The following is a 13,530-nucleotide window of genomic DNA, read 5'->3' as shown; positions in this document are numbered from 1 at the left end:
ACCATCTTACCAATTCTATTATCTGATCACTCTGCACTATTATGCAATGTTGATCTGCCCAACATTACCGTAAGACAAAGGCCCCCAGATGGCGTTTAAACACATCTTTATTAACTAACTCTGGATTTCTTAGTTCACTCAAAGTACAATTAAAAGATTTTTTGGATATTAATACAAGGGAATGCTCTAATCCACAAGTTTCATGGGAGGCCACAAAGTTTCTATAAGTGGTTTCTATATTTCATTCTCTTCAACTTTAGCTAAAACAAAAGCTTCCCAGATCACAAATCTTGAATACAAAATAGAATCATTAGAGAACTTACAAAAACATAGCTTCTCAGATGATCAGTCTAAACTTCTGGCATCTTTGAAAGATGAATACAATACACTGGCCGTATCAAAGGCGGAATTTATTCTGCATAGAACCAGACAAAAGTACTACTTTGAAGCAGAGAGGCCTAGTCACCTGCTGGCTCTTGGGCTTGCTGGATCAAACCCACTAATAATAAGTAAACTTAAGAAGAACAATAGTGGGCTTGCTCAAAGCCATGCTGTGGTCGTGCTGGATCAAACCCACTAACTAGAAATACAATTCCAAGGAATTACCAGTGCATGAAAATGCAAAAGTTGTGATGTAAAATGTCATGTATAGTTAAAATAGATAATAAAGAGCTGGTTACTGCAGTGATGCTAGAACAGACATGGTGGTTGCATAGCTTAATAAAAGTTGATAGTTTAAAAGTAGACCGTTGAATGTACAAGTTGAATGTAGATCGTTTAAAAGTTGTTGATAGACAGCTAGTTTAATAGATAGATGGTTTAATGGTAGTTTAAAAGTAGACCGTTTAAAAGTTGAATGTATAGTTTAAAAGTTGTTGATAGACAGCTAGTTTAATAGATAGATAGTTTAATGATAGTTTACAAGTAGACCGTTTAAAAGTTGAATGTAGATAGTTTAAAAGTTGTTGATAGACAGCTAGTTTAATAGATAGATAGTTTAATGATAGTTTAAAAGTAGACCATTTAAAAGTTGGATGTAGATAGTTTAAAAGTTGTTGATAGACAGCTAGTTTAATAGATAGATAGTTTAATGATAGTTTAAGAGTAGACTGTTTAAAAGTTGAATGTAAATAGTTTAAAAGTTGTTGACAGACTGAAAGTTTAATGAATGTTGATATTCAAATAGTTTAATGGCTGTGTATAGGTAGATATTTGACGATAACTAAAAGTTGGAATGGCTCTAATGTTTGCTAGCAATTATGCTAACAATTTTAACTATGCTAACCATGCTACTTAGCTAACTTAGCTAATCTTTTCTAGCAGTTTTGCTAAAAATGCTAACTATGCTAATAATGTAACATGCTAACCATGCTACTTAGCTAACTTAGCTAATGTTTTCTAGCAGTCTTGCTAAAAATGCTAACAATGTTAACTATGCTAACAATGCTAACTAGCTACAGTGGGTAGGAGTCATAGTTGATGACAAGTGACAGTTACAATGGCTGAACAGTTAAAAAGTTCAGTAGTTTAAAGGGGTAAAATAGTTTAACAGTGAATTATTGTAGTGGGGACTTTTATTTTGAAACAGTTTTGGGCAGAGGAAACAGTTGAATAGGATGAGTAGTCTTAATTGACCCAGATTGTATACTTAAAGCCTGAGGCTGCAGGTGGCCTGAACACCTGGCATAGGATTCTAATTGCTTAATGGCCGTATTATGATGTCACAATCGGCAATATTAAGTCTATGGAGATTTTTAAAAAGTTTTTCTTTAATAGTTTAAAAAGTATAAAAGGTTCAAAGGTGAAAAGACATAGCAACCTGGTCCGTTTGAAGACCTACGTTACAAAGTTTAAACAAAGTTTCTACAGTGGGCATCGCTTTCAAATGACCACTTCATTCTCGCATTACCCTGCGTGAAGCTGCGTGAAGCTTTAGTACCACTTTCAGCCACTGTACATCGCTCTGCCTGCCGTCCCTTAATAATTGTTGCCGAGAGTAATCCCAGCCTATGAATTCAATAACAAAATAAATCATGCATAATTAAACATTACCTCGATTTAGGCTACTTGGGTATGGCTTAAGGCTTGACTACACGAAAATCGAAATCGAAATTTGCTGTCTACATTATTGTCAGTGTTGGGGTTAACACAACTACGCAAATCAAAACAGTGGTGTGATAATTGAGCCAGTAGAGAAATAACTGTTCAGAATTAATCTGTAGCCTTGGGTAGGCTTCTGCAGAAAACAATGTTGTTGCCGATTTAATACTATCTGGCGACGTTTTTAACAGGCTACGCAATAGAGGCTTAGACAACTATGACCCACGTTTTGGTTTCGTAAATTAATTTACCCTACTTCTTGACTGCAAAGGAGTCAATTGACTGCTTGACATGTCATTTTTATTTTTCTGTACAATAAACAATTACATCTGCTTTATGCCGCAGAATTACATTCATATTTGGCTGACTGCAGACGCGCCACTTCCCTCCCCATATTCCAAGATTAAGATAGTATGAAGTGCTTTTTGTATAGGCTACTATCATTAAAAAATAGTTAAAACGAATAGCTATTTGCAATTTGACAAAACACTGGTCCTCATTTTGCGAATGCGAGGACGATATGAGCCTGTTGCATTTAGTTAGATGTCCGAGTCACACATAATGTTTGAAAACCACTGGCTCGTAATCACAATAATTTAACACACGACAGTTGGATAACCTACTTCATCATGTCCCCATGCCTACATTTTTGTGAGTAGCATAGAGATCGTTAAAAACAATAAAGTATGGCTCTCCGTTTGGGACATCGAAAACTTATATTTTTAATAGACTACCGTCGAAGATGCTGACTTGCAAAAGCCTCGGGATAACACGTTATCTCCACTATCATCAGTCATGCCCCTTGATCAAAGTGGAGAATGAAATAAAAGTTTGAGAACCACTGGCTTAACAAGTTACCTACAGTCCAGAACACAGAATCTGTTGCAATATTCTGATGATCGGCGATGATATCGGCAAATGTTTGTTTTCCAAAGTAAGAATTTCACTTCACCATGCACCTTCGACAATACCTGGCCTACCTGGTATCATTACAAACATTATTCTGTGTCCTAAAACTAGCATATTTTATGGCATTGTGTCATGTAAGTTCGTTGCAAAATCTAGAGAAATGTGTGAGGTGGTCAGCGGGGGACAATTGAGACACACATTGGATTGTGTTATTACTTGAACATTCCACACTATCCACAGCTGTGGTAGGCCTATCAGGGGCAGGAGGATTACTGTCAGCGCAGGCTTTATATAAAATTCTTCAACAGAAGGCCTCGAATGTTGTCTTGTTTGTGGAGCGCTTTGCTTCGCTTCTGTAATTTCGGCTTCATTGAAAATGAGGGCTTCCCTCAATGACCCTCCGAGAATAAATAAAGGTTGAATGAATGAATGAATGAATGTAACCTGGCTAGTGCCACCACTGAATCAAATCACGCGCAAGGCAGCATGGGAACACCCAGGCTAGAATGAATGCAGGCTTGCCCAAAATAAAGGCATGTGGTTTGCGCAGCCTACAGTAAATAACAGACCCGCCAGAATGTGCGTTATGATGCTTTTTTACGAGCAAGATGTTTTTGGTACCCTACACACACTGCATGTTCTTAAATAACAATGATCATCAGTAGCCTAATATTCGACCATTAATTTGGGTAAATGGGCAAGCGTGACCACCTTGATTGGCTGATTGGCTGATGATTGTAATGCGGGCATGATTCCAAACACCTCCCTTACGATGATGAGTGACAGGTCTCAGAATGCGTGCGCTACACAAGGACGGAAGATGATGAATAACTGGGGCGATTTATCTTACTACTAGGAGATCTAAAAGATTTTAGATTGGAGTTTTCTCTTAAAAGTTATTCACAAAGCCTTTCAGACAACTCCTAAACTAGGAGTGAGTCTTCGTGGCTATGGATGACGTCATTACTCATGCACGAGCTTGACTGAAGTGACCACCTTGATTGGCTGAGGATTGTAACACAGGAATTCCAAACACCTCTCTTCCGATGATGACTGACAGGTGACAGGTCAGAGAATGCGTGCGCTACACAAGTAGTGCGAAGGACGGAAGATGATTAATAACTGAATAAAAAGGCCTAGCCTAAATGAATAAAGAGTAAGGCAAAACAAATAGCTTAGTAGCCTAATGAAACATAGGCCTATGGATTGATGCAGTAGCCTACCTTTGCAACATTATTAAATTAATCTGTCACCATATCCCTAGGCTACGTTTGCAAAGAGAACATTTTAATTTGATTCACAATGAAACGTTACATTTCATTTACATGTCAACAATGAGTAGTTTTGGTTGTTGTTGGTGGCGTTATTGCATCCCTTTTATGAATGCAAAATTGTTCCCTCGCGATTGGAAGCTCCTGTTGCGCATAGGCTATTTCAAAACATCCAACGTAAAATGCCACAAAAAAGCTCTTTATGAATGTCTTAGTGAGTTAGGAGTCCTCTCGACTTAAGCTGTCCCAGACTTAGGTGCTACTTTTAGGTCTAAATGCTTCGTGAATTACTTTTTGTGAAAAAATTAGGAGTCCTAAAGTTAGGAGTGACACGCCCATTATTTTTAGGAGTTGCTCCTAAATTCGCCAGTTAGGAGCTACTTTTAGCCTTAAAATTCTTTGTGAATACGGCCCCTGAATAAAAAGGCCTAGCCTAAATGAATCAAGGCAAAACAAATAGCCTAGTTGCCCAATGAAACATACGGATTGATGTAGTATCTTTGTAACATTATTAAATTATTCTGTTACTATGCCTACGTTTGCAAAAGAGAACATTTTAATTTGATTCACAATAATGTTACATTTAATTTACATGTTGACAATGATTAGCCTAGTTTTGGTTGTTATTGGCGGCGTTATTGCATGTTAGTTATGCCTACAATGCAAAATTGCTTCCTCGCGATTGGAAGCTCCTGTAGCTGCATAGGATTTCAAAACCGCAGGTTTGTGAATAGGTCTGTGAGTAAGGAGTCCTCTTGACTTCTTTTAAGCTGTCAGAGGTGGGAAGGTGTGATTTTTTGGGGGAAGGGCCGGATTAACTGGGCACAATTGTCTGATGGCCCCCCTTCCCCCCCAGCCAACGTGAATCGGGTGGTTAGTTAATAGGCCTATCGTGAAGATTTTTCCTGCCATCTAAGGCACGAGCGCATCTGTGAGGCCAAGCCTCACCAAGTAGCTTGTTTGTTTACAACTAACATTCCATTTAATTAAACTGCTTTATAGGCTATGCCGAAATAGTTTTCAACATTTTGAATATTAGTGTCGGGTGAATTGAAATGTTCTCAAAGTAGCCTTATGGCGGAAAGCTGCTTGGGACCCCCCCCCCCGTCAAGCAATATAACCATACAAACGCGCTTCCTGCACTCATTGTTTCAAAAGGAGTAATTTTGGCTTTGTCAGAACTGAAGAGCTGTGGACGGCACGGCACGGTATGCCCAATGAAAATAAATTAACGCAATGCAACACAACACAACACAGACCCCGCTTCTCTCGCGTCAGTCACTGACATGAACGAAACACAGAACCCGCTTCTCTCACGGCAGTCACTGACAGTAACCTAGAATAAATGCATGGGGAAAACACTTCCCCATGACAAAGACATCGTAAAACACTGAAAGTCAATATTTTGTCACTAGCTACATTCATCTGTCCTTTGTCAAATGTATTATGTTCCAAGTACCCTATGCGTAATTCTGCTTCATAAAGTTGAACAAATACATTTGCTTATTTCACAGAAAAATATAAATAGCCAGTCTACAGTGCAGAGTTGGTAAGTTATGGTAGGCCAACCTGCAGTGAACATACAAACAGGGGAAATTATTTCTCTTGCAGCTGAGTAGCCTCAGGTGCGCACGTAGACATAAGGCCGAACATGCAAGCGCCAATGAATAGTGCTCTCACGACAATCGCGCCGTTAAACTTAAATAGGTTAACATCACTCTAAGTTCGCCTTCAAGCAAGGAAAACGATGATTTGAAGACATCTGTTTCGTTGGAAGGGCAAGGGGTAGCAACAGGGCAACACAGAGACAGGCCCGATGGCAGGGCTGTTATGAGAGTATTAAAATATGGGATATTCTACGGGAAAACATTAAAACGGCAAGACAGCGGGGAAAGTTAAAATACGTGATAAACACGGAAAAAGTTGGCATGCATTGTTTCGGTCCCCGTGCACAGGGGTTATTTGTCATACTATTAATCACATATGATTATTTGTGAAATTGTGCAAACAGGCGCAACACATTTGAAAAGGAAGGACTGGTACAGTAGCATGCAAGCTCACGGGAAAGATTGATTTAAGAACGTTATCACAAAGTGTGTGGCTGTGGCGCGGGTGGAAGACAATTGGCAGGGGAGGGTCATGTCTTTTTTAACAATTCTGTCGGAGGGTCATTGAACAACTTCTAGCAGGCAAGAGAGGGTCATGCAACTTCCAACTGAAGCACTCAAAATTCCTCCGGTGGCCCCTTCAATAAATAACGATCAGTCCCTAGATTGCTGCTGGGCTATATGTCTTGGTTCTGTTAACAACTCATTGTCAAACGCATAGCCTATCTCGCGGTTGCATCCATTACAAACAAACATGCAATGTGAACGTCTGGGATTGGGGAGAGCACTAAATGCTCTACTGAATAAGCACGAAGTCAAACCTTTAAATGAAAAACACTCTTTAATAATCCAAAAAAATAAACCGCTAATGAAGTAAACTTGTGACCATCAAAAATCGTTTATCGCTTGTAACTCCGTGATACCAGGACGTAACAGGAAGGCATTTGGCTGAGCAACGGAGGTTAATATGCTCCATGTTTTGTCCAAATGATGACTGTCTATCATCGTTGCACTCGGAGAAAACCGGAATGTTTCATTCGTCCCCGTTTCAATCGTCCCGGTTGTACCTACTCAAAACGCAGATAGAACCTTATTATTCTAAGGTAGCGAAATAGCGTTCAGCATGATTCATGCCCAATTAATTCCCCCTGTTAAAGTGTTCGCCTTTGTAGTTTGGTTTCGTGATAGCCTATGATAAACGGCTTATGGCCAAATATGTGAAAACGTTAAAATACAGTAGGCGATAAACCCTGAAAAAGTTGACAGTGATTTTTTCATAATCACTTTGGAGGGTCATAGAAAAATGTTTTGCTGGCAAGGGAGGGTCACGTCTTTTTGGACTAATGCTCCCAAAACTCCTCCGGTAGCCCCTTAAATAAATAACGAACATTCCCTAATGACACCCTGCTCACTTGAGCCATCTACCGGTTGTTTGGGTTGTTGCAGCTTCTCACTGGAAAAATACAAATTAAAGTCGCGTGATACCGCTTGATCCCACGCGCGGACCGCGAGTGAAGCTGGCCAAGTCGAAGCACTGCTCACTGTAAGTTAAACTGTTCAAGAGAAATTGCGTATGGAAAAAGTGGTAAGCGGAATAATAATAAGAAGTTGCCTAGGAAGAACAGTACAGTGCATTTTCATGCACTGTAATAAGAAGTTGCCTAGGAAAAACAATACAGTGCATTTTCATGCACTGTAATAATAAACAGATTATGATTGTAGATAAAAATAAACATATGGTTACTGAAACTACTACTACTATAGGCCTAGAGAAAGATGTACAGTAAATTTAGATGGATAACTGACAGTTGGAATGGCTCTGTTTGCTAGCAGTGATGCTAACTATGCTTACAAAGCTAATAATGTTACAGTTTTTTACAACTGTCTACACACATTTTTCAAAACTCCACACACAAAACCCACAATTGCTCACACAAAATGCAAAATGCCTCAAATCTCCAGCAAAATGACGCACAGCATTCAAAATGTCATAAACACATGTTTAAAGCAAACATTCGCCTCACATTATAAACACTTTTGTCTTAATATGACATTTTGGATACATCATGTACACACTGTGTTCAAAACAGGCTCAAAACCTAATGCTCTTCTGTCTTTCATAGGCTTTATGTATTTCCATACAAGAGTGAAAGTTACGGTATCTACAGAGAGAAGATGAAATACACAGTAAAAATGCTAGCAATATTGAAATCAAAAATAGTTATTTTTCCCAAATAATTTGCTGTTGCAAATACAGTATGTTACAGCCAGCAAGAAAAAAACAAAGCAAAATACAATGACCACCAGATTTACATGGAGTTTTGAAAAAGCTGATTTTGCCTAAGACGGAAATGACTGACTACTATCAAATTACTTTGCTTCTTCCAAAGAAAGGTGTGCGTGTGTGTGTGTGCCTGTCTCTCTGTGTGTGTGTGTGTGTGTGTTTCTTTCAAAGTATCTGCGTTGGTTCTGAACATTTCAACCGCAAATCTGAGTCAAACACTGAGAATTAGTGTATGGTTTTGCAGATTTGGTGTGGGGTTATGATGTTTGGACGACATGTTTAGAAAATTGTGTGACAAGCAAAGATTTAGTGTGTAAGCATTTGAAAAAAACTGTAACCAAGTTATTTAGCTAACTCAGCAAATGATTTCTAGCAGTTTTGTAAAAAAATGCTAATAATGTTAACGATGTTACAGTTTTTTCTGAATGCTTAAACACAACTTGTGATTCTTATAGCACAATTTCTAAAACTATTAATACTTATAGCAAAACCACTCACTGAGTTCGCAAAACTAAAAGCACAAACACTGCTTTGCACTCAGTTTGCAATTTTGTAACACACACTTTGCACAACTGCAGGCACAATTCACTACACAGCACTCTTTTTGCAGAACTGTAAACACAACTCTATGCTTTACACTCAATTTCCAAATGAGCAAAACACTCCTAGCAAATCTATACACATGTATGGCTATTATTTTCACTATTTTGACAACTCTCTGGCACACTTTCCCATGTGAAAACTGTTTTAGATAATTAGTTCACTTTGCAATCAGCCTAAGCACTAAGCCACAGGTCATGTACAATGGGTACAATAGAGGGAGCAGGAAGAGTGAGAAAGGTAAGAATTAGAGGAGGCTGAAAAATAGGACATTGAGGTGAAGTAGTAGGAGGAAGAAAAGGAGTAAGAGGATGCGAATATTATGCCAAACTTGTTTGTCAAATTTGAGACCTCCAGCTGCTTGTATGTTGTCAGGAGGCGGAGCCAAAGATTGGAAAATGTAGATTTCTAGGGGCGCTATAGAGTCTGTGAATGTGTGAGATGTGATTTTACTTATCTTGTATATTTTATGTCATAGATAGATGTCACATGCCAAATTTAGTCTGTTTATGAGGTATGCAAGTTAGAAATGCTAACCCTAGGTTTAGATGGCCATAATTTGCATAGGTCAGCTAGGTCTAGATAGGATTACACCAGTTAATTCAAGACAGTACCAACATGTGGCACATATTTGAATACATGGGATGATAACAAACTAGTTTGTCAAATTTGGGACATCTAATGGCTTGTGTGTTGCCAGGAGGCGGAGCCAAATATAGGAAATATTGGATTTCTAGGGGGCGCTATAGAGTCTGTGAATATGTGAGATGCGATTTTACTACACACTTAAATTTTGTGTCATATACGGATGTCAATTGCAAAATGTAATCAGTCTAGGAGGTATGCAAGATACAAATGCTAACCCTAGTTTCAGATGTCCTTGATTTGCATAGGTTAGACAGGCCTTGATAGGGTTACACCAGTTATTACCAACTAATACCAACATGTGGCACATATATTGATAAGGGGGTAAAAATAAAATAGTTTGTGAAATTTGAGACCTCTAGCTGCTTGTGTGTTGCCAGGAGGAGGAAAGAAAAGGATTTGTAGGGGGTGCTACAGTGAATATGTGAAGGTTAATTCCATTTCACACATATATTTTGTATCATCCAAGGATGTTACATGTCAAATTGAATCAGTCTATAATATATTCTAGTTAAAAATGTGAACCCGGCCCCAGCTGTGGCGCAACTGGCTAAGGCACCTGCACCGTACGCCGGCAACCCAGGTTCGATTCCCGCCCCGTGGTCCTTTCCGGATCCCACCCCTGCTCTCTCTCCCATTCACTTCCTGTCACTTTTCCACTGCCCTATCATTAAAGGCATGAAAAGCCCCCAAAAATGTATTTAAAAAACAAAACAAAAATGTGAACCCAATATGTACATGTCCATGAATTGCAAAGGTCAGATAAGCTTACAACAGTAATTTTCAACTAATAACATGTGGCACAAATATTTCCACCTATATGTAAATACCATTTAAACCATGTGAGCAGTCCAGGAGCAAGGCCTGAAACTGAAAATGGGTAAAGAACAGTCACACTGTAAACATTTTTGACAAATAATACATTTATGTTACTGATCCAGGAAAAAAACCCAACCTTTATTTCCATTCAGTGGTTGTCTTAGGAGACCTCTCTCTTACAAACGCTACTTCTCTTTGTACACAGTGTGTGTTTCAGACTCAACTGTGTGTGTTCCAGACTCAACTGTGCGATAGAGAAAATTTGGAGCCGTATTTGGGGCCAATTAGCACTGGTTTTGAGGCGGGTTTAGGTTAGGGTAGCCTAGCTTGTGGTTCTATTTTCGTCGACGCTCTGTTAGTACGTCATGTGCTTCGCTGATCTGATTGTTTGATTTGGCCCGTCTATCAGCAACATAGGTGGTGATAGACAGATGGTTTATCCAATCAGCTAACCAGTATTTTTGCCCCTTTTTTTTTTGCCCAAAAGTTCTCCAATGGAACGTTCCCAGATGAATATGCTGAGCAAATGTGAAGCAATCCATCTGGTGTAGCTCAGGTTAACACATCCCAGGAAGAACTGTCTCATATTTACAGTGTCATGTGACAGCCTTTGACCTACCTTGTGATCTCTGGCGACTTCAATCACATAACACTGGATTCCACACTCACAAATTTCTACCAGTTTGTTGACTGCCCTACAAGGAAAAACAGGACAATAGACCTCATGTATGCAAACGTGAGGGATGCATACAGCGCCACCCCCCTTCCCCCACTGGGAAAGTCAGACCACAACCTCATTCATCTTCAGCCAATGTACAAGCCCAAAGTACAGAGGCTACCGGTTGCCACGCGCAACTTCAGGAAGTGGACACCTGAAGCGGATGAAGTTCTGAGAGACTGCTTCGAGTGCACTGACTGGAGTGTGTTACAGAATGGAGAGGACTTAGAGGTCACACATTGCATAACTGACTACCTGAACTTATGTATGGACATGGTTGTTCCCACCAGTACGCTGCTTTCCTAACAACAAGCCTTGGATAACCAGCAATGTCAAGACCCTTCTCAATAGGAAAAAGATGGCGTTCAGAGAGGGGGACATGGCAGAGCTGAGGCGCGTGCAAGGGGAACTCAAAGTCAAGCTTAAAGAGGCTAAGGAGGACTACAGAAGGAAGGTGGAACAGAAGTTGCAGGAAAACAACATGAAGGAGGTATGGGACGGTATGAAGACTATCACTGGCCTTAAGAAGAGCAGCAGCTCTGTGGAGGGGGACCTGGACAGGGCGAACCAGCTGAACCACTTCTACAACAGGTTTAACTGCCCTGCTCCAGCTACAATGGCAGTGGTCTGTCCACCACCCCCTGCTGACTCAGACACTGCTCTTGTTTGCGTGCCTGCCATACCCCCACCTCCCAGTCTCTCCAGCTCTGCATCCTGGTGACATCCAACGACCTAAGCCACCATCACCTCACGCCCTGCCCCCGCCTGATGCCTCCTTGCCTGTCCCCACAGGGAACTGTGCTCTCTCCAGTCCTGTTCACCCAGTACACATCTGACTTCTGCTACAACACCGAGTCATGCCACATGCAGAAGTTCTCTGACGATGCTGCAATTGTGGGGTGTATCAGGGACGAGCAAGAGGAGAAGTACAGGAGCCTGGTGGAGGACTTTGTGCAAACTCAATCACCTTCAACTCAACACTTCAAAGACCAAGGAGATGGTGGTGGATTTCTGCAGGTCTAAGCCCACTCTGCTACCAGTCTCCATTGATGGGGTCAATGTGGAGGTGGTAAGCACCTACAAGTATCTGGGTCTCCACCTGGACAATAAACTGGACTGGTCAGCCAATACTGATTCACTCTACAGATCCGCTGTTTATAAGGCCATAGCATAGGGCCTACATGTACAGATGTAGGCCTACTGTTTGTACAACTGGACAGGAGCACGCAAAATACATCATTCAATCTCTATGGACGAAATTCTCGCTTGACCCACCGGCAAACGCGCTGAGACCAGGTCGGGGGCCCCCTAGCCCTGGAGGCTGTGGTCCTTCAATGTGTGCAGCAAGCTCCTCAGGATGTTCTACCAGTCTGTTGTTGCCAGCGTCCTCTTCTACGCAGTAGTATGCTGGGGAGGAAGCCCAAAGAAGAAGGATGCTAGGCGACTTGACAGGCTGGTAAGGAAAGCTGGCTCTGTAGTGGGAGCTGAACTGAAGTGCATCACTTCAATATCTGACAAAAGGACCCTGAACAAACTGAACAACATTTTGGACAATGAGTGTCAACCACTCCACAGCACTATTACTAAGCAGAAGAGCCTGATCAGCTGGAGACTTCGCTCACTGCCTTGCACAACAGACAGACTGAGGAAGTAATTTGTCCCCAGGGCCATTGAACTGTTCAATGCTTCACTTAAGGGAAGAGGAGAGATAGACTCCACATAGACTGTCTGCCTCTCCATGTTTGTGTACTGTCTGTCCACTAGCCACTTTTTACTACTGTCTTACTGCTTCACTGTTGTGTGCTATATTAGCACATATGCATAACCCCTCCCTCCATCCCACAAGCCGGATTGTAGCCACACTTATACCTTTACTTAATATAGTTATATATATATACTGTATATATATATAGTTTTTTATATTACCTTGCCTACTCTCTTATATGTCCATATTTATTTTATGCTGGTCTCTAGACTTTATTCTTGCACTGTTGCACTGTTGGACTTACTCATTTGCACCATCACCATGACACTCATTCACACAGAGCACCTTACCTTATTATGCACAGAGACTCACAGGCTCAGTCCCTGCCTCAGTCATTGCAAGCGCCTCATGCTTAATCACCCACTATGTGGATACTGTTTTAGAATTGATTTAGATTTAGTGTAATTTGTATTTTAGTATATTCTTTATCTTCTACTGTCCTTATTGCTCAGTTGTGTTTTTTATATTATATACTTTTAATTACTTTTTCTGCTGTTAGTGAATGTTGTGTGTGATGTCTGTATGCTTGAATTTCCCCTTGGGGATCAATAAAGTATCTATCTATCTATCTATCTATCTATCTATCAGGAGTCAGGATCCAGTTAACTAAAAATGGGCTTCCTCTGGCCGGTGGGACGAATCTGATTGGACCACGTCTAAATGGAGATGGAAAAGTTCAGGTGAAGTTCCGAGTTCAGATTAATCTCAAAGACACAGAGGGATACCTGTGTAAAATTCAGGCTAAAAGTTTCAGCTTCTCAGTAGTCTGGGGTAAGACCATGTGTATCTATATATATATATTCCACAGGCCA

The sequence above is a fragment of the Alosa sapidissima genome, chromosome 2, assembly GCF_018492685.1.
Source record: "Alosa sapidissima isolate fAloSap1 chromosome 2, fAloSap1.pri, whole genome shotgun sequence".
In the NCBI taxonomy this organism is placed as follows: Eukaryota; Metazoa; Chordata; class Actinopteri; order Clupeiformes; family Clupeidae; genus Alosa; species Alosa sapidissima.
Note: the sequence above shows the minus strand (reverse complement) of the source record.